General features: G+C 51.4%; 1 protein-coding gene across 3 annotated transcripts in view; it reads right to left on the bottom strand.

The window, feature by feature from the left end:
* Window positions 1-21,734, bottom strand: part of GJC2 (gap junction protein gamma 2) — a 41,228-nt gene that overhangs the window by 15,608 nt on the left and 3,886 nt on the right. The window contains exon 3 of one of the 3 annotated variants that reach the window (XM_051612347.1): window positions 19,828-19,934. The gene's annotated coding sequence lies outside the window, so the exon portion shown is untranslated. Of the gene's footprint in view, window positions 1-17,456; window positions 17,643-19,827; window positions 19,945-21,734 lie in introns of those variants that run through there. The other 2 variants (XM_051612349.1, XM_051612348.1) reach the window with 2 other exon arrangements.

Genomic DNA, 21,734 nt, shown 5'->3' with positions numbered 1-21,734 from the left:
ATGACAACCCCAGCACAAACGTGTCACTTGAACGACTGAGAGATGAGGTCTTGATCTGTTAATCATCAAGCTCATTTTTCTTCTGCATCCAGCTCTGTCTGTCAGATGAACCCAAAGAAAGTTCTGATCTGGATCAGAAAGTGGTTGGTCTCTGGCTCTTCCAAGGACCAAACGGAGAAAATCAGGTCTCACACATTTTTCTGAAGCCTGTGGGGATTTTGGCTGCTTCGTGGCAGGATGTTTGAAAACAAGGTGACGGCTGCTTTCTTTCCTGCTCTCTGAAAATATAAACTCTGGCTCTGAATTGCCATGAAATTTGGACCACAGTTGTGCCTCTGTTAGCCCAGAAGCCAGGTCAGAAAAGAGAATTTCTCTGAAGTTTGCTTTGGTTTGTGACTGGAGCAAAAGGCCAATGTTGTTAGGAGAGTGAACAATATTTCTCCTGAAAAGCAGGGAAATGTTTCCTTTGGCTGCCACTGCCTGATGACCACAGAAAGGTAAAAGAACTTCACTTTGAAAATGACCAAAAAATAATCTGATACGGTTAAATAATAATCAGCTTTAAATCCCAAAGTACAAAAACCCAGAGGAAGTGTTTAAAGCCAGGCTGGAGAGCAGGAGTGATTTATTTCAGCCCTCCCCAGCTGAAAATCTCACTGTGATGGACACGTTTGTGAGATACATTTCAGTGTTGACAAAACTACGAGTGTTTTGTTTGTTTGTGGTTTTTTTTTTTCCTGACAGGAACCTTTCTGCTGAAGTTTTCAGGCTGGAGAGACAACACGGACCAAGGTAGCAGGAGGTGACAAGGAGGGACTCCTGGAGAGCCCCGGGGATGTCGCTCAGCAAAGCCCTTTATAGCATTTTTTTTCCCTGTGTCTGTTCCTGCTCCAAAGAAATCATCTGCCTCAACAGCCGGAGGGCAGAGCGAGCGATCATTCCCTTCTCTATTTGCTTCCCTTTCCTGAAGTAGCTGGAGAAGAAATGGGAATGAAAAAAAAAAAGCCACCTCCAACCACACCCGGTAGGGTCATACCCGGAGTTAGGGCGACCCAGGTCTCTCCTGCAAACCCACCAGGATTCTCCAAGCTCTCATAACAGGAAGCAATAAACTTTCCAGCCGGCATTCCCAGCCCTGGCTGCCCTGCAGCACAACCCTGGGAAGCCAAGCCAGGCTGGACTTGCTTGGAGCCCTTCCTGAACTTGGACAAAAGAGTGTAAAAAAATAAAAATCAAATCAAATTTAAAAAAAAAAAGGAAAATGAAATTTTCAATTAAAAAAAAAATCAGAGGAAATCCATCCTCTGGTGAAAAAGGCTGTGCCAGAGTTGATGGGACCAGCACCTCCTCCCACTGCTGCCCCCGTGGCTGCTCCTCCATCTGTGGAGTTCCTGGAGGCAGGGGCAGAGGAACAAGGTCAGGGGACATGGGAAAGATTAGGGAACGTTGGGGAAAAAAAGGTCAAGCGGCCACATTTTTGGCTGCTCCAGAAAGGTGTGGGTTGGTTGGTTGTTTTTTTCTGTCTTTTTCACTTTTTCCCTAACACCTGTGGATGGGCAGAGATGGTGTGTTAGGAGGAAGCTTGGAAGAGCCCCAGGAAAAGGGGGCAGGAGCGAGGGGAGAGGTTGGAAGCTCAGCCATGACTTCTGGGCTCCATTAAAGAGCTGCTGGGTGAGGTCCCTGGCTCACCACAGGAATGGTTTTCCTGCCTTCCAGCTGCATGAAAACCATGTGCAGAGTGTGTGGAGCAGGGCGGGGGGAGCAGCAAGGAATTCTGTGTAGGGATGAACATCTCAGGCACAGCTTGAGGGTAAAGACAGAGACCAAAGTGAAGGCTGTGTCCTCTGCAGATCATAGAATCACAGGCTGGTTTGGGTTGGAAGGGACCTTAAAGATCATCCAGTCCCAACCCCCCTGCATGGGCAGGGACACCTCCCACCAGCCCAGGTTGCTCCAAGCCCCATCCAACCTGCCCTTCAACACTGCCAGGGATGGGGCAGCCACAGCTTCCCTGGGCAACCTGGGCCAGGGTCTCAGCACCCTCACAGTGAAGGATTTCCTCCTAATCTCTAACTATCTAACTATCCTTTGCAGTAGTTCCAGTGAGAGAAATGATCACATCTGTCACACATCACAGCAGACAGGACGACCTCTCCACACCTGCCCAGGATGGGGGTTTTCAACCAGCCCCATTACACATAGCAACCCTCAGGACAGACTGTCCCACCAAAATTTAAACCAGGTTCATATGGGTTGCAGCAACCCAAGGAGACCCTGCCACTGCTGTTGGCTCTGCTTGAAGGGCCCTTTTGTCCCTAGAAAGGACAGTGTGACCCACCACAAACCATGGCCCCATTTGCCAAAGTGGAGAGTCAGCTCTGTAGGTTCAAGCTTGATCCTGGGCTGACAGACACCTGCCCCAACCACAGGTGAATTGGGAAGGAGGCTCTGGATTGGGAATTTAGTGGAGGTTTCTTTCACCCCTGACTGCAGGAGAAGCCCAGCATGAGAACTGGGTCCAATTCTATCTTTGTTTCTTCCCCCAGAATATCTGTAATTTGCCAACCAAAGTACAGGTTAGAGGAATGGTGTCTCAACCCTATCAAGGACAGGAGCTTGTAGTGAACAAGTGTCCCACAAATGGGTGCAAGAACAGGACTCACAGGATCCAGTCCAGTTATGTGAAGCAGGGCCAAGCTCTACACACCTTCACATGATGATCCCTCATCCAGCCTTGGCCATCCATCATGATTCCTGAACAACTGCCCTGTCCTATGCTGTCCTTGGGGCAGAACTCATGCCTTCCTGCTTTAAACCATCTTGTGGTTAAAGACCACATGTGGGTGATTTGGAAGAGCTGCTTTGCTTGTGAGCAGATTTAAGGTCCTTTTTCCTTTAGTGTGGCATCTGCTTAGGGTGCTGAGTCCCACTCTGCATTCTGCTCTACCAAGAGCATAAAGGTGGTCTCCTAAATCCATCATCCAGACCAAGTGGTCTGGTTGCAGGAGCTGAGGTGAAGATCAGCAGGACTTATAAGATGAGGCAAAGTCTTATTTGAACCAGGGCATGTACATCTAAGACACCAAACCTCTCTGAACATCCAACACTCATAGGTGGAGCATCTATTTCCCAACCCCTTGGCTTTGGAGGAGCCTCTGACTTGCCAGGTCAGAAGAGCTGTAACAGCAAGACCTCTCCATGACCCAAGGGTTGTGCAAATGGGGAAAAGGGCTGGGGACAGCTGCAAACCCTCCCCTTCCCCACATGAACCCAGTCCTGCTCCCTCCCCAGATAAACTCCCTGCTGCAGACCTGCCACTTTTAGTCACCAAACCATCCTCCTGAGCTCAGCCCTGGCCACCAGACCCCTCCTTGCAGTCAAAAAATCCAACATCCACTAAATCATGATCCTGAAGGCAAGAAAGCAAAGGCTGATGTGAAAATGCCAGACACTGGGAATGCCACTTCATGGCCCATTTTCCCACTATTAATAAGTTCTAAACGTAGTTTTGATCTGAACAACCTGATCTACTAGGAGGTGTCCCTGCCCATGGCAGGGGTGTTGGAACTAGATCATCTTTAAGGTCCCTTCCAACCCAAACCATTCTGGGATTCTCTGATGAAAGAGAGAGACTCGAATGTGACAAATGAGGAAACAAGCAGGTTGGAGGTGCCTTTGCCAACTGTTCTTAGATAACAGACAACCCAGAAAATGAAGAAAAAGAGGAAACATTATTGCTACAAGTGCTTTCCTACCCTTCTGGCCGGGTTCCCAGCATGACCAGGGCAGGTTTCTGCTCTGCTCATCAGATTATTGTTACATCGGTCTCACCACGAATTATTTCAGTAATTACTTAGGTAATTGCAGAGATAATTAGATGATCATGTTTACATACAGAGAAGAGGAAGATGAGAGAGAAGTGCCCGAGGAGTGAGGAGAGCCCGGGCGAGTGGTACGGTACCTTCCCCTGGAGCTCGGGGACAGAAGCATCAGCAAGGGCTGGTCGGTCTGATCCGAAGGCAAGTGTGGGGTGGGAAAGGGACTGGAGCTTTCCTGGATGTGTTTTCATAGGTGGGCCCCCACCCGCTGACGCTGGAGAGGTCAGCAGCTCCTGCCTCACATCTGGCCACCACCGGCTCCCCCGTGCCAAGAAGGGAGACCACGTGTCTTTTTGTCCTCAGAGCTCACAGGACTGGAGAGGGGTGTTGAATCAGTGTCCCTCCTGCCCCCCCAGAGGTCGGCAGTGGGGTGGGGATGGTGCCCTCAGGCTGGCATCTGGGTGGGAACGGAGCCAGTTCCATCTGGCCCTGGGTCATGCTGATGCTTGAAGCAAAGGTTGACTCTGAGATGTGCAACACTAGAGGTCCAAGCCCTTGGGCATCCAATGGGGTGTTGGCAGCACCTTCTCTGTCCCCCACACCACACTGGGCATGAGCACCCACCTGCCTGTTTGCTGTGCAGGGATCCCAGCTAACCAAACTTTACACCAGCACCACCAAACCCTACACCAGCACCACCAAACCCTACACCAGCACCATCAAACCCTACACCAGCACCACCAAACCCTACACCAGCACCATCAAACCCTACACCAGCACCACCAAACCCTACACAAGCACCACCAAACCCTACACCAGCACCACCAAACCCTACACCAGCACCACCAAACCCTACACCAGCACCACCAAACCCTACACCAGCACCATCAAACCCTACACAAGCACCACCAAACTCTAAAGTAGCAGCACTAAACCTTACACCCATACTACCTAACCCTACACCAGCACCACCAAACTATACACCACCTCCATCAACCCCTACATGACCCCCACTAAACCCTACATCACGACCACCAAACCCTGGAGCACCCTCCAGCCCATGAGGCCCCTAGATTAGCACCACTGGCCTGAGGGTTTGCTATGGTCCATGTAGAGGGCTAAGTTAAACACACTCCCCCAACCTTGCTGCCTGCCCTGTCCCACCATAGGATGGAACACACTGGTCCCTGCTCCCCATCTGCCTTCATCCCACACAGGTAGGAAGGAGCCAGGAGATGGGGGCTGCAGCCAGGTGCACAGGACCATCATGGGATGGCACCTTCCTTGCTGCAGCATTGGCCTCCTGGACACAAGACCCACAGCATGACCTTGGCTGTAGGACAGCATCATCTCTTATGGTCTCGATCCTTAACGAGCACAAGGGACTGTGCAGGTCCTGAGGTGGACAACCACACTGGCTGCCCCACTGGAACCAGCAGCAGGTTGTGCCCCGACACCACTGAGCACACTGCTTTGCAACAGGTTGCTCCGGGGAGTGAGCAGCAATAGAAAGCTGGAGAAAAGGAAGGGCAACATCGAATCCAGCTGTGAAAACAAAGATTAAAACCCACGGCCGCCCTTGGCCAACGCGCGGGAAAAAATGCGCCAACATCAATTCCTCTTCCCCACGTCCATCCAGCAGATATTTTTTCATGAATGAGCATGTTGAGACGGAAGGGGAAGGGGGGAGGAAAGCAGGAGGAGGAGGTGGACAGCCCTTCCATGCCTTTTACACAGGGGAACCTCTGCAGTTCATGGAGAGGCAGGGCCGTGGGGCTGAGCCAACGATGCTGCAGCGCTTGGGGTTGATCCACAACCTGAGAGAAGCTGCTGCTAGATGAGGTTTTTCTCTCCTTGCTTGTACAACAGGCTGGTCCTGAAGGTCGAGATCTTCCCAAGAGAGCACCAGGCACCAGAGCCCATTCAGGCTCTGAATTTGAGCACGGGTAATTTTAAAGAGGATGCACAATGCCATGGAAAGAGGGTGCAAAGAAAAAAACCAGAACCCTGATCCTCCCTCAGTTGATGTTAAATAGGCCTTTGAGATGCCAAGTCTGGGTTTCTGTCCTACAGGCAGCTACTAGGACACATCTAGGTTTGCTGCTGGTCAACTGAGGCCCATCCTCTGTGCTGTAGCCCTGATAGTGGTTACTGGCTGGGCACCCAGCCCACCATGCTTTGGTATTCCAGAAACCCCCCCAGAAATATTCTGGAGTGAATAGCTGCAAACAGGGACCTGGTCATTACCAGAAGCTGTGGAAAGAAGATGAAATCTTCGGAGGCTCTTCTTGAAAATTCACTCTTTCCACCTCTGGTTTTTCCCTCCCTTCCTCTCCAAGTTACCCACCTCTCAGCTTCCAGATAGCAAGAAATAAGAACCACAGCACCATCTGTGCTTCCAAGAAAGATTAAGAAGCAACAACTTAAGGGACAAGAACCAAACTCCCTAGATTATGTTCTGCAGCACTGCTGTGGGATGGGTCAGTTTGCACACAGATGGACTAGGTAGAGACTGGGGGCCATGTGTGCTGCCATGAGGAGCTGGAGCCAGAGGAGCAGGGTCCCACAGGCAACTGGTGGCACCCCATGGAGCTGGGGTGAATACAGAGCCTGTGAGCTTCCTTGCATCATTTGAAAGCAGATCTTCATCCATTGTTGTGCTTTTTGGATCCCTACTGTTCTCAAAGCTTGGAAGCCTTGACCTCAACCCTCTGGATTCCACATCAATGCTGCTTGGCCAACTCTCTGCTGTCTCTAGGGTGACACCAGGCAGATATTAGCAGGGCATTCATGTTTCCACCTCTCCCAAAGGTAATAGCACAAGTCCTGCAAACCACAAGCCCTGATCACGAGCACCAGACACAGCCCTGTGATGGAGGGTGGCAGACACATGATGAGGAAAGGGACTTGCCTGGTGGAAGATAATATCCAAACCAAACCCAGGAGGTCCCACAGAGGGTCTCTCCCAAAGCACTGCCACCCTGTCCTGTGTGAGACTTGACCCTAATCAACTACAGCATTGCCTCTTACTTTAATCATCATATCACAGACTGGTTTGGGTTGGAAGGACCTTAAAGATCATCTAGTTCCAACCCCCCCTGCATGGGCAGGGACACCTTCCACCAGACCAGGTTGCTCCTAGCCCCATCCAACCTGCTATTGAACACTTTCAGGCAGGGGGCAGCCACAACTTCCCCAGGCAACCTGTTCCAGATGTGTCTCTCCTGCCTACCCCCTAGAGAAGATGTCATTGCATCACCCTTCCACAGTCCCAGGCTTCCCTTTGGGTCCATCCTGGCTGGTTTTATCTACACTGCTGGCTCCAAAAATGAGCAGGCCTTCTCCTGACACAAAGTCACATCTCACAGAATCACAGAATGTCTCTGGCTGGAAGAGACCTTCAAGATCATCCAGTCCAGCCTTAGACCTAGCTCCACAAGCTCACCACTAAACCATGTCCCTAAGCACCAGCTTAGTTTAAACACCTCCAGAGATGGTGAATCCACCACCTTCGGGACCGCAGATCCACACCCCAGCCAGCCCTTGCTCTGCTGCTCTCCATTCAAAGGTCCTCACTCCACCCCCATTTCAAAAATTCAGCTGACCCCAGTGGGTTTTTCTCCTTTGGCTGGAGCTCTTGATTTAATTGCCCAGTTGTAACAGCCAAGAATTTCCAAAAAACCTGGCGGAAAATTAAAGGATCACACGGGAGCAAAACCACCCCTGCCTTGGGGACCTGTTCGTTTCCTGCCAGCCATCCTCTTCCAGGCACTGACAGCAAAAAACTTTGTGCCTTTCCAAGCACTAAATCACCCCGTTGGACTCATAACAGGGGCAGTTGAACTACACCTAGTTCCAGCTATTGAAATGGTGGCAACGGCCTCCAGCCCACAGGAACTGACCCCCTTTGCTGCCGCCGAGGCTGGTGGAAGTGCTGATGACATCTGAACGTTAATGACTGTTCATTTCCAGTGGTGTTTGCTGGAGTCAGGGCCAATGCAGAGTCAGGGGTGGGGGGATGTAAGCTCAAGGGGCTGGAGGTGGGATGTGGAGACGCTCAACCCCATGGAGAAGACAAGGGCTGCACGGAGGGGGAATTGTGGCTTTGCTGAAGAGTTAGCCCCACCAGACTAAGCAAGGGGTAGGCTGGTTAGTCAGGGTGCCCAGGGTGTCTATCCCAGTCACAGGATCATAGAATATCTCCAGTTGGAAGGGACCTATAAGCATCATTGACTCCAACAGGACCAGGGAACGGGGTAACCACAGAGCAGTGCACTTATCCTCCTCTTGCAGCTCTCAGCAAAGTCTGTCCAGTAGACGAGTCCACACACAGACTCAGCCCATCACCTGCTCCATCCAGGCCAAGGCCCAGTGAGAAGTCATAGAATCATACACTGGTTTGGGTTGGAAGGGACCTTAAAGATCATCTAGTTCCAACCCCCCTGCATGGGCAGGGACACCTCCCACCAGCCCAGGTTGCTCCAAGCCCCATCTAACCTGCCTTCAACACTGCCAGGGATGGGGCAGCCACAGCTTCCCTGGGCAACCTGGGCCAGGGTCTCAAGCATTTTCACAGGAAAGAATTTCTTTCCTGTGTTGGCAGCTGCAGATCTGGACACAGCACTGCAGGTGGGGTCTCACAAGACCAGAGTAGAGGGGGAGAATCAGCTCCCAAGTCATTGCTCTCATGCCAGCTCTGACCATCCCCTGCTTATAAAATTCCAAGTGCTTTTACCTGTGATTTAGGGAATGACCAATTTAATCCCTTTCCATCTCCATGCAACAGCCCCATTAACTCCGTGGAAGAGAAGGGGAACGAGGAGGGACATCTGGCCTGGATGGAAGGGGATGGGTGAAACATGCATCCCTGGGCAGGTCTGTTTATGAAAAACAATCAGTGGCAAGGAAGACAGACAAATCCTGCATTCCTCAGTGAAGGAATCTGGATGATGTCACCTCCTGCCTGGTGGCAGGAGCATTCCTGCCCTACACAGACCCTGCCTTTGCTACAAATATTTATTTTGGCTGTTTTTTTGGAAGCTTCCCATTGACAAGGAATAACAGCAGGATGGACTCTCCTACTGTAAGGCTTGTCTCTGTACCAGCACATCAGCACGGGGCCACAGGTTAATAGAGGGTCACACACACCAGCCAAAATTTTACTACCAGTAGCAGGAGTAGGATTTTTGTTGTTGTTGTTTGAAATCTGTGGTGCAGTGAAGATTCTGAGATGTCAGAAATAATCTTAAAATAGAAGTCTGTCTGCTTCAGTTAAACCAGTTTCAAACAGATTTTAAAACCACAAAGGTGATGAAGGGAGTGGAACATCTCCCTGCTGAGGAAAGGCTGAGGGAGCTGGGTCTCTTGAGCTTGGAGAAGAAGAGACTGAGGGGTGACCTCACCCATGGTTACAAGTATGTAAAGGGTGAGTGTCAGGAGGACAGAGCCAGGTTTTGTTCAGTGATGTCCAGTGATGGGACAAGGGGCAATGGGTGCAAACTGGAGCACAGGAGGTTCCATGTGAATATCAGACAAACCTTCTTTCCTGTGAGAGTGACAGAGCCCTGGAACAGGCTGCCCAGAGAGGCTGTGGAGTCTCCTTCCCTGGAGACATTCAAACCCACCTGGACAAGTTCCTGTGTGATGTGCTCTGGGTGACCCTGCTCTGGCAGGGGGGTTGGGCTGGATGATCTTTTGACGTCCCTTCCAACCCCTAAGATTCTGTGATTCTGTGAAATCTGCTCAATTTTCTAGTACTTATATCTAGAACGGAGGCATGTAGATACAACTATAATGCTCTGCCTTTCTCTCTGTCCCTTTCCAGTAGGATGCACCAAGTAGGGTACACTTAGTAGGATACATCTAGGAAGTTGCCTAAAGCAACTCAGGATCTTTCCTAAACAACTGGCCTGGAATTAATTGCCTTTTTGCCTGGAAGGGAAGTCCCAGTAGATGTTTCTAGGAAAAGGGTTGCAGGGGTATGGGGTGGGTCATGTGGAGCCAGGACCACGTGCAGCATGGTGGCTTCTCCTCAACAGGAAAAGATGTCTCATTAACTACTCCAAGACTGTTTCTAAGGCACGTGAGTGGGATTTAGTTGCCTAAACACGGGTGCTCAGTCCTCCTTGGAGCTGAGTTCAGTGTCCACCTGGCCTCTAAGGGCTGGTCTGGGCTACAACTCAGTTTCCAACTCTTCTCACTGCTCCTGTAAATTTCACATGTTTTCAGGAGCCAGGAGACCAGAAGCACACCCTGTCCAAGATGTGATATCCTCCTTTAACTCTTCCCTGCTAGTTCACATTTTTGATGAACTGAACATTTTATACCCATCCCACTGTTCACCTGCTTCTCCACAGCATCCCTGATGCTAGAGGAGGAAAGGTGGACACAACCAGAGGGGTCAGGAATGAAGGTAAAGTAGGTGTCTCCTATGGCAGATGCATAAATTGCTTCCTGATGCTTCAAGATGACCCATTGCTGGCCCCTGATGTAGTTCATTCTCTCAGACCTCAGCTGCAGGTCTAACAGGAGAATGGCAGCCCTGCCCTTCAGTGGAAAAGGTTAGAAGAGCAGGAGGGTGTTTTTAGTGAGACACTTGTGAGGTCAGATTGCTCTGAATCACACAGATCATCGAATCACAGAATTGTTCTGGTTGAAAAAGACCTTTAAGATCATCAAGTCCAGCCATTAACCTAACTCTGCAAAGGCCACCACTGCCCCGTGTCCCTCAGCACCATCTCCAGGGCTTGGAAACCCCTCCAGGGATGGGGACTCCCACCCCACCCTGGGCAGCCTGGGCCAGGGCCTGACAACCCTTGCCAGGAGGGAATTGTTCCCCAGATCCAACCTCAGCCTCCCCTGGCACAACTGGAGGCCGGTTCCTCTTGTCCCATCCCTTGTTCCTGGGGAGCAGAGCCCGACCCCCCTGGCTCCAACCTCCTCTCAGGCAGCTGCAGAGCCAGCAGGTCTCCCCTCAGCCTCCTTGGCTCCAGGCTGGACACCCCCAGCTCCCTCAGCTGCTCCTGCTCAGACTGGTGCTCCAGCCCCTTCCCCAGCTCCCTTGCCCTTCCCTGGACACGCTCCAGCACTTAATGGGATGGGATCTCACTCAAGTCCCTAATTTTACTGAAACATGAGTTGTCCCCCTGAGATCCTACTAAAGGCACAACAGGAGGAGCCATGGGAATGGAAGCAAGCTGCATTTTTAACACCGGCACAAGATATCTGAGTGCTTGGATGAGCTGGTTTGGCTTATAAAAAAAGCACATTTAAGCAATCACTCCTGGAGGTTTCCCAAGCTGATGCCTCTTGCATCTGCTGATCATCTTGTTCTGCCAGGAGCCCTCAGGCATTCTGCAGCACTGGCATTTGGGCAGCTCCAGCTCTAAATCAACCTGCCTTCAATTAGCCCAGGACTTTCATCAGCACTCTGTTGTTTTTAAGCTCCAGTGATAAGAGGTTTCAGTGAATGTTTCAAACCCTACATAAACTACAGTCCTCCAACATAAACACTGTAAAAACACTCCCTGGAAATCATGCCTCAGAGTTCACCCTTAACTAGAACTATTAAAATTTTCTGGAAGGGCTAAAAAAGTGCTGTGGGCTGCCAGGAGGCTCTGCAGCCACGAGAGCTGGGAGGGCAGAGAGACACAGGGTGCAAAAGCTTGCAAGAAAGCTGCTGCTGGGAGCAGAGCTTCCTCCTCGTCCTCCCACCTCGGGATCTCTGGTCCCCATGGAGGACTAAATAAATGGGATCCAAACCATGTCCTGGCCAGGGTGTGAAACCTCCCATGTATTTGCTGTTAGACGTGGCATTTCTTGCAGAAATGCTCCTGCTGCTCTTCTGGCCTGGCTGCATCCCTCTCCTCCTGTTTTCCAGGGCATCCCTCTCTACTATGACACCTAGAAGTAAGGTTATCCTGCAAACCAGCTTCAGAAGTGCCCCATGGACCCCTACAGTTCATGCTGAGCAATGAGGATTGAAAGAAGGAGATAAAAACCTCCCGCATTTGACACTGGAGCTTTCTCTGGTCTTCAGCCTCAGTCAAACACTGCAGCAACCCGAGATGGAGGGGGTGTGGAGCAGCCCCTGTGCAGGGACCAGCCCCACCTTTGCCATGGATCCCACCTGCCCAAAGACCAGCAGTGCTTCAGCATGGCCAGCATCAGCCCCAGGCCAGCTCCCAGGCTGGAGCCAAAGCAGAACACACACAACCATCCTCCCCCTCTCCTGAAATCACAGCAGCATGCAGTCCATCTCACAAGCCCCAGGATCACAGAATCATGAAAGGGTTTGGGTTGGAAGGGACCTTAAAGCTCATCCAGTCCCAACTGCCCTCCCATGGGCAGGGACACCTCCCACCAGACCAGGTTGCTCCAAGCCCCATCCAACCTGCCCTTCAACACTGCCAGGGATGGGGCAGCCACAGCTTTGGGCAAAGGATGTCCTGGGAAGCTTTGCTCTATTGGAGCTCCTCACCTCTTCTCTCGCACAGGGATGCTGAGCAGGTCTCCATGCCCTGGCTGGGGCAGTGGGATGTCTCATGCTCCACCAAACTGTCAGTCCCCACTGAATGCCATGCCCACCCCATGCAAAACTCTGAATCCATCCAACTGGGAGCTGAAGCTACAGCTGACACCTTCAGCAAAGATCTTCTCTCCTGTCTTCCTCCAGCCCTGCCACTTAAAAAAGGCTTTCTCCAGGGAGTTTTGCAGCCTGAGAGTAACCGTGTCCCACAAAGGCAAGCCAGGCACACAACAAAGCCCCACTGAAGGCAGCCATCCTCCAGATGCCCTCGGAGAAGTGGCTACATGAGCTCTGAGCAGCTCCTCCCAACTGCCCTATCACTGCTCCAGCAGCTGGAGCACCACACGAGCCAACAGCACCCCCCGGGCAAAACTAACGGGTTGTGGCATCTCAGATGACCCTAAAACACCTACAGTGTGGGCAACCAAAACTAGCCTGGGGTGTCCCATCTGCAGCCTCTGGAGTCTGGGTGGTGGGGTCAGCACAGGGGCTTGGCCCCAGTGGTCTCCCCTTTCCTGGGGGAACCAACCACAACCCTGGGAGAAACCACCTTATCAGATGAGGCTCTTCCACAGCAGGGATTGCTCTGCAATGCCTGTGGCATCACCTTTTCTTTCTTTCCTCTCTTCCAGTGTTGCTTCCTTCTTATTAGCTTGATCTGTTTTGACTTGACACTCTCCAGAGCCAGGGCTGGCTCATGTCTTCCCTGGAGCCACGAGGTGCTCCTGTCCCACCGCTCACCAGAGGAGAGCAAAGGGCTGCTCTCGTGCTGCAGAAGGCCCTGGGGGACCTGGCAGCACTTGCAGAGGCCACCAGGTCACTGAGAGGGAGGGAGACAATGTCTGCTCTTGCATCATGTCACTAGATAGTGGCTGCTCCCCAGGGCTGGGAGCAGAGAGACAGGGCAGGGGGGAGGCAAGGGGGAGCTGCCTGCCCTGGAAAGGAAACGAGGACATTCATCTCCTAGTGAACCTGGTTAACTATTTCTGTCTGGGAGCTCAGAGGAAAGGGCTGGGCAGAGCCCACCATTGTCCCTGGCAGGAAAGAAGAAAAAACAAAACAGGAGGATGCCTGGAGGAATTTGGCTCAGGCTTGTGTTTGAATCGGCATCAGGTTTCCGAAGCAGAAGCTCCTGGATGCACAGCAGGGATTCTCCAGGGCTGGAACCGGTGGGGAACGTCATTTGGGGTGGGGGGTTGGATTGGATTAACTCTGCATTAACCCACAGAAGGGATTCAAGCACCCAAAGATTCTCGAGGCCAGACAGGAGCTGGCAGCGACGCGTCAGCCGAGCTGGGCTTCTGGGCCGTTTTCCAGTGATTTCATCCATTTACATCCCACCAGCAGCCGGCTGGTGGGCTTCACATGTGCCATCTGCAGCTCGCTGCCTTGCTGGCCTCCACCTCATGTTTGAAAGGCACTTTGCACAAAGCAGACACTTGTCAAGTTCTTGGCCCGAGCGTGTGTTTAAGAGGGGATGAAAAGTCACGGTCAGAAATAACCCAGCAGAGCAGAAACGCAGCCCGGGGAGACTCCGAGATCCCTCAGTCCTCGCTCTGTTGAAATGGGTCTTCATCTCAGTTGACACGGGGATTGCTGCATGTAGATTCACCCAGAAAGTAGGGTCTCATGACCCCAACACCAGCCTGGCCCCCCATGGAGGAGCTGGTGCTGCCCTGTCACCCCCCCTGTTCTGCTGGGTCTCCTCCAGCATCCCCCATCACGCACCCTTCCATGGTGGCACCTCCCTAGGAGGACAGGTGGGGACAAGGCTGTTGAGTCTCATTAATGATCAGGGGGATGGGACTGAGCTTGGGGCCAGTCATGGGTGGGAGGTGCAGCGGAGATGTGGGGTGGGGCAGTGCTGCTGTGTTGGGGGACCTCAGTATGTTGGAGACACAGGCTGGTGGGACGCAGATGAAGTTCAACACAGGCAAAGGCTGAATGGTGGGGGGACAGGACTCAGGGCAGTGGGGACTGACTGGCTGGCTCTACAGACAAAGAGCAGTCAGTGTGGCTTTGCAGCAGAGAAGGCCACCCCTATGCTGGGCTGTCTTGGCAAGAGCATAGCCAGCAGGGTGAGTGCTGTTGGGATCCTCTCTGTTTGGCCTTTGTAAGACCACAACTGGATCCTGTGTCTAGTCTGGGGCTCCCCAGTACAAGAAGGGTACTGGAGTGAGTCCTGCAGAGGCTTCCGAAATGGTTGCGGGCTGGAGAATGTGAGGTCCAAGAGCAAGGCTGAGAGAGCTGGGTCTGAACAGCCTGGAGAAGAGGAGGGGAAGATCTTATGTGTGTGTGAAGCTGCCTCTGTGGGACCACCTCTGAGAAGGTGATCCAGACACTTCTCAAAAGTGCACAATGAAAGGCCAAATTGCAGCCAGAATAACTTCAACTGGATATGAAATAAAAAAGTCTCCATGACAAACATTGGCACAAGGAGCTGGTGGGATCTCCACCCTTGGAGATAACTCCACTGGACAGGGCCCTGGGCAACTTCATCCAAAATCAGAGTTGGCTCTGCTCCATGACCTCCTGAGGTACCTTCAGTCTCTGTTCTTCTGCTATTGCACAACTCACCCTTGAGATCCCCATCAGTCCCCTCTTGCTCAACACCTCCCACACCTTCACACCCACCAGTGGTTGGGAGAAGCTGGCAACCTCCCCAGGAGGCTGCTCTGCTCCCAGGATTAGTGAGAAGACAGACCACAGAAGAGGCTGCAAGGTTCTCAGAGCTGCTCTTCTGAGACCCTGTGGGACGTGAATGGACCCTGTGTAGAGCCACCTCATGCCCTAGGGACAGCCCAGGGCCCCTGGCAGGCAGCCCCATGGACCCCACCTCCTGGGGAGGCAGCCAGAGAGCCAAAAAGACACCCCACAGCACCAAAAAATGCCACCAGGCCCCACTGCAGAGGCAGGGAGGGCAACAAATTCCTCTAGCAAAGTTAGAAGCGAAGCAGCTTGAGTTAGGAGTGAAATACCAATTTGCCCCAGTTTGCCTTAATTAATTTTTAAGAGGGGGCTTCTCATTTTCTCTCCCTTTCCCCTGTCCCCTACTGCTGCAGCCCCGGGTTCCACTGAGGACGTGCAGCAACCCCACACAAACTCCTTTATTTTCTCTTTTCCTGGCAGCAAGGAGCAGCAACCACAGTTTACGTGGCCGGTCACCAAGATCTCCAAGAAACAGACTGGGTCAAAGGGAGCTGCGCAGCTTTAGAAACGACCCTTGGGCTGGTTGGATGAACTTGGGGTGGAAGAGCTCCAAGCAAGCCATAAATTAGGAGAGAGTCCTCTCCAGTGCTGGGACCTGCAGGAATACAGTGCTGTGGTCCACCTCTGCAGCACGTTACAGGGGATGGAGAGGTTTCCTTATTACATACAAATAAAAAAAAACCTCCTGGTATTTTTGTCTTGGACAACACCCAAGGATTGTCTCAGAATAGTTCTCATAGCTTGCAGGAATACAGATTCCACACCAGTGACACGCCTCTTTCCCCCATTCCCACACACCCCTGACTCACTTGAGCCAGGAATTGCATTGGATTTCCTTCCTCTAACTTTCTAGGGAGGCTTGGGACAGATTGAGCTCCTGTGGCGTTTGAAGGTAATTTGGGTGAAAGGGGAAGGTACCTGTGGCCTCCTAAGATTCAAGGGATTCTTTGCTTCCCCCTGGTTGGGGCATGGGTGTGTTCTCCAGGAGAGGACGTGGCTCTCTCCCATGAAGCACAGCTTCAATAAATTAATTACGCCAAGCTCCTGTGCTTGGTATAGATGGAAAGAACATTTTGGGATGGGAGAAGATGGAGCCCCCAGGGTGTACAAGAGAAGCGCTGCCCTACACATGGGGCACAGAATTGACCAGGAGGTCCTTCTAGTCCTGCTTTCAGGGGATCCCTCTGGACAAATTTGGGTTGCAACCAAGTTTGTTATGACTGTACCAGGGATCTGGAGGTAGGAAGGACATAGCTGAGGGTCACCCAGGGAAGATCTTAGTGTTTTAATGGGGACGGATTTGATAAAGGCTGCAGAAATGCAACAGCTTCTCTAAACAACATTCATCCAAGAGCTCGGAGGTGTTGGTGGGGGATACAAGCTAGAGAAGGACATCCCACCCCAGAAGAGCATCCTGTGTGTTTGGTAACCAACAGGAGAGGTTTCTCTCAAAGGAAGGTCCCTGGCCAAGAAGATGAGGACACCAAGGAGCCCGTTCAGCCCTCAGTGGTGGTGGCAGTGCTGAACTACTGCCTTCCCCATGCCTCAGTCTCCCCAGCTGCACAGAAGAGCAGACACCCTTTGTGAAGTGCTCTGAGATGTGAGAAGGAGTGTGCTCATCACATCCATGGATATTATTTAAAAAAAAAAACACAATACAAAAGCACCTTAGAGAGAACAAACTTATCAATGGACCTTTTGTCCATGAGTTAGAGACACCAGCTGCAAACCAGCATCTTCTGCTGGGCTGAGCTCCTTCGGGTGCTGGTCTCTGCCTGGTCTTTAAAGACCAGCTCGTGATGCCTGAGCATGTGCCACCTAAGCTGGTGCTCTGAAAGCAAACAGGCTGCAGAGCCCAACACTTGCTGTGCGAGCAGAAATCTCAGAAACGTAACCCAAGGGACCAAGAGAACCAGCAGGAAAACCAAACCCTAAAGCATCTCCCTCTCCCCACTTCGGATGGCCCAAGAAGGGGAGGAGATCAGGGATGGGGACTGGGCAGAAAGTCCCAGAGCACAGAGGGATTTCCATCAGAAAAAAGCTAAAACACCAACGGTTTAATCCCAACCTCCCTGGAGGTGGATTTGCACTGCCCGGCGTGACGGGGGATGATTTATGCCGACATAAAGTGTGCACAAACTGATGCCAAATAGGGATGTTCTGTCTCCTGCCACAGGCAGGAAAGGCAATACATGGAGGCTAGATCCCAGCGAACACATTCCCCACCCAAGGGATGGGAAAAGGGCAGAAAACTGAGCAGGGGAGAAAGGGGTGGGAGCAGAGCTGGATCTAAGCAGCGGGTCTATGAAGCACCAGGACTCAGCCAAGCCAAAACCATCCAACAAAACAGGCAAAGTTAAGCAGAGGGCAGGAAAAAAAAACAAACCAAACCAGTAACATACGGAGAAGTGCTGGGCTCAGTCCTTTGCAGAAACATCCCATCCTTCCCAGCTGTGGTGCGTGGAGCTGCAGGCAGCCCCTGTCCCTTCCTGCTGCAGGCAGAGCTCTCTGACTGCTGCTTTTCCTCCCCTCCCACTGCTTTGAATCCAAACGTCTTCCCGCTGCACCAGCCTGGAGATGCTGACGTGGAGACCTCGACAGGGGAAGCTTCCCAAGACAGAAGAGGTCCTCCAAGTCCCACTCAGCACAAACTCATCACTGCCCAGGATGCCAAGGGTTTCCCTTCCCCTCCTTGCGTTTTTTTCATTTCCTTATAAGCACCCAAAAAAAGTCCAGAAAAAGAAACAAGAATGTGGCGGTGCCTTCAGGAGCCAAGAGCAACGCTGGGGGAAAAAAATCAAATTATTCAAATTGTCTCAGGCTTTAGGGCTAATAATAGCAGAGAGAGAGAGAAAGAGCTCCTTGGAGCAGGAGCTAAAGGCGGAGATGGGATTTCTTTTCCTTCCTGTTCAAATAGGAGTGGAGCAGAAAGGAAAGACAGCTGCAAAACCGACCTGTACTTACAGCTGCAGTGATACTGCTGCAGTATCTAAACCCTTTCTCCCCTGATTTTCATGTCTAATTGAATATCCCAAACTTGTCACTCAGGTTTTACATTTTTAGGGGTTTCTGATGGCTGGGGGCTCCCTGCCAGCCCCAGCCCAGCCCCTCTTCACCCCTCTGCTCCTTTCCCAGCTCCTCTTCTTCCCTTTGCTCCCTTCCCAGCCCCGTTTTGCAGGGGGAAGGCTGGAAGCCTTCCATAACAGCTGGAAGGGAAAACAGCTGGAAAGGGACAGAGGGAACATTTTCCTCCTCTCCCAGCCCCTCTTGCTCACAACCAGAGGGTTTTGCCCCCCAGGCAGGTCTCCAGTTGAAGAGAGGGGTGGTGTTATCCCACAAACACGATGAGCAGGGGATTAAATAATTGCCACCATCCAGAGGCTGCGACTTTAGGCGCGTTGTGCTCTGCTCCTTTGCCTTGCCAACTCGCATGATTTTATGGCTGTTCTCCCAATAATTGATGTTTTCCTTAAAGGCCCCGTGCTGCGAGGCAAGACTTGGCTTCCAAGGGTCCAAATCAGCCACGTTTTGCTCACTGCAATTCAAGAACCCACCAAAACTTGGCAAATCCAGTATGATGACAGCTCTAAAACTTTAAAATCTGGTGGTTCCTCAGTCTCCTGATCCTCAGGAACCCAGTGCACGTCTCTCAGCATTTCTGAAGTAGCACCCACCATGTGAAACCACTCAAAATAACTTGTTTTTCCCAGTTTAAAGGAGAAGGGATGTCCTTGCTCCCCAGCACAGCTGGGATGGCTCGGCCAGTTTTTCATCTTCTTGTTTAATTTTTCAAGTGTGTTTCTTCTCTCCAGCTGCTTTCAGGAAGGAACAAGCTGGGAAACAGCCTGGCTGACTGTGCAGGGGGGATGTGTTCCCAGAAGGGGTTTTTAAGAGGAAATTAGCTTGTGGGATGCTCTGGGGATAGCGGAGGAGGGAGAAGGGAGGCATCGCCGCAGGACTTGTTCCTGCAGCTGCTGCTGCCCTTGACATGGTCACAAGCTGAAACTTCAGCTCAGATTAAAGTTTTCCAAGCAGATTTTTTGGGTGAGAAAAACACTCTCTCCAGCAACTGTTTAGGAAAATCCTTTTGTAGGTGCCCAGCTTGAAAACAACCTTAAATATGTTTCTAAAAATAATCTCAGCCTCACTCTGTTTTGGAGCAAAGTCTCATTCTGCCTCATTTGAAACAGTTTCAAGCAAGACCCTGGATCCAAATTTTAAGGGATTGCCCAGACCTTGAGTGGTGTTGGATTTCTGTAGCTTAAGCACATTTTTAATACTTTAAAACATTTCATAGATATATAAAAGACAATGTTTAGGGCTCTCTGTGTTGATTTTATATGCATTATATCTTATATCTGTGATATTTAAAAATAAACTATATATAATATATACAACATAATATGCACAAAATACAGTACAAGGATCAATAAAAGAGTGACATGGCTCCCAGGATGGGGAAGGGAACACCCTTTTCCCCCCAAACATCATAGAATGGTTTGGGTTGGAAGGGACACTAAAGATCATCCAGTTCAACCCCCTGCATGGGCAGGGACACCTCCCACCAGACCAGGTTGCTCCAAGCCCCATCCAACCTGCCCTTCAACACTTCCAGGGATGGGGCAGCCACAGCTTCTCTGGGCAACCTGGGCCAGGGTCTCCCCACCCTCACACTGAAGAAGTTCCTCACATTTTCCTCACAAACCCACATTTTCTCCCCATCAGCGACACTCCCAGAGTCACGCCTCAGTAAGGAGATCAGACGAGTCCTACCTTTCTCAGCCAGGAAAAAAAAAAGTGCTTCTGAGCTGAGGGTCTTCACCACATAACCGGAGCCCTTCACGGGGGAGAAAAGCCCTGCAGCACGACCCACCACAGCCCTGCAACAAAGCCAAGGAGGAGACAATTATTCCCCGGGCATCTCTCTGCCAGGCACAATGCGGCAGCGTTTCAGCTCCCCACTCAATGCTGCCATTGTCCCCTCCTGCATGTGGTGGCACAGGGGGAAGCTTCTGCTCCTCTGCAAGCTCCCCAAAGCTTCATCCTACCACTGGAGAGAGCCCAGGAAGCTTTGTGTTCCTCCTAGGGCAGGATAAAAGACCTGGGGACAAGAACAAGCTCAGTTTTGCCTTGTTGACACTGTTTTGCTATCGGCTGGTGTGAGGTTCCTATGAGAGAGGATGGAAAAGGATCTTGGATAAAATACTTCAGGTGTTCAAAGGTGATAGAAAACTGGGTTGAGATTGGGTGTTAACAGCTCACTGATAAAACTGAGGGGTGCTCTGGGTGGTGGATGAGGAGAGGCTGAGCTAGGTCTGGTCAGGCTGGACAAGAGCAGAGGAGACCTTATGGATAAATGCAACTATTCAGTGGGAAAGTGGAGAGAAGATGAAGCAAAACTCTTCTCAGAGGCATCCAGGGACCAAAGAGGCAGCACACTTACTGCAGCCAGGATGATAAGGCATGAAGCAAGATCTTGCCTGTCTTTAGAAACAACAGGAGCTACAGTAAGAAGACCAGTGAAATTTCTTCCCTAAGACCACAGTGGGTAAGACAAGGGGGATCAGATTGGATTCCAGAAATAAAACCAGCAAAGAGCCTAGAGGTGCTACCACAGTTGTGCCATCTGCCTTAGTTTTGTTCCCACCTGCTAGCCCTGGTGTCCACAAGTTAGGAGCATGTCCTAAAACTGATGGGGTGAACCTGCAGTGTGATGGTCCCAAGGAGCAGCAGCACCCATGCTCTGGAGAACAAATGGGGCAAAAAAACCCATGATACTGGGGAGGGAGATTACCCCACCAGCACAGGCAGTGACACCAGTGTCGCCTCTTCACCTGGCTCTAGGAGTTGTTTTCTCTCTCAGGTCCACACCACCACGTCCAGGAGGCATCCATGGGACCACCACCATTTCCAAAAGCAAGGGATAAATGGATATAGCCTGAGTATCCTGCACTTCCAACCAGGAAAAATTATAAGCCTCCCCTTTTTTTCTCATTCTATACCCAGTATATCCAGGTCAGCACACTGATGGTTGTAACAGGAGGGCTGGGAGCACTGCCCTTGGCTTTTTGGAGAGCTTTCACAGCAAGGCTGAGTCCCCATCACTTCTGTGCTGGCTTTGATTAAGAAGCCAAGGATATTCCTGTGGCTGGATTCCCACCATGTAAGTGCTTTGCTTTCCATCAGCAGGACTTGTCTGATAGCAAACAGGAGCAGAAATCCTGGTGCTTCAAGGGAATATCTGCAACCTAATGCTGGACTTGGCCACCACAGGGCTGATAGAGGAGAGATGGTCACTCCTTCCCTGCACCTCTTGGTCCCAGTTCCCAGAGGTCTCCTCCCCATGTTGGTTCACTAAAATAATCCACTCTCTGAAGAAATGAAATACATCTATTCTTCGAGCTGGACCTGGGCACTGGTATTTTGCCTTTTTTGTCTCCCTTCATTTCACCACCTGCTCACATCTCCAGGAGCTGGGATGGGGAAAGTAAAGGCTGGGGAAACATCCTGTTCCTCCTTCCTTCCCTGGCTGGAAAGAGAGGAGGCAGGTGTCAGGAGGGGGATGCATTCCCAGCATCACAAGCATCCGGTTGTACCAGTTGCCGCGCACACAATCTGCATTGCAGATGGCCTCTAGCTATTTACGGGGCTGGAGCCACTGGCAAGCGGGATGACAGCTC

This window comes from Apus apus, chromosome 2, assembly GCF_020740795.1.
Source record: "Apus apus isolate bApuApu2 chromosome 2, bApuApu2.pri.cur, whole genome shotgun sequence".
Lineage (NCBI taxonomy): Eukaryota > Metazoa > Chordata > Aves > Apodiformes > Apodidae > Apus > Apus apus.
The sequence above is the reverse complement of the archived record's forward strand: the minus strand, read 5'-3'. Positions and strand labels throughout refer to the sequence as shown.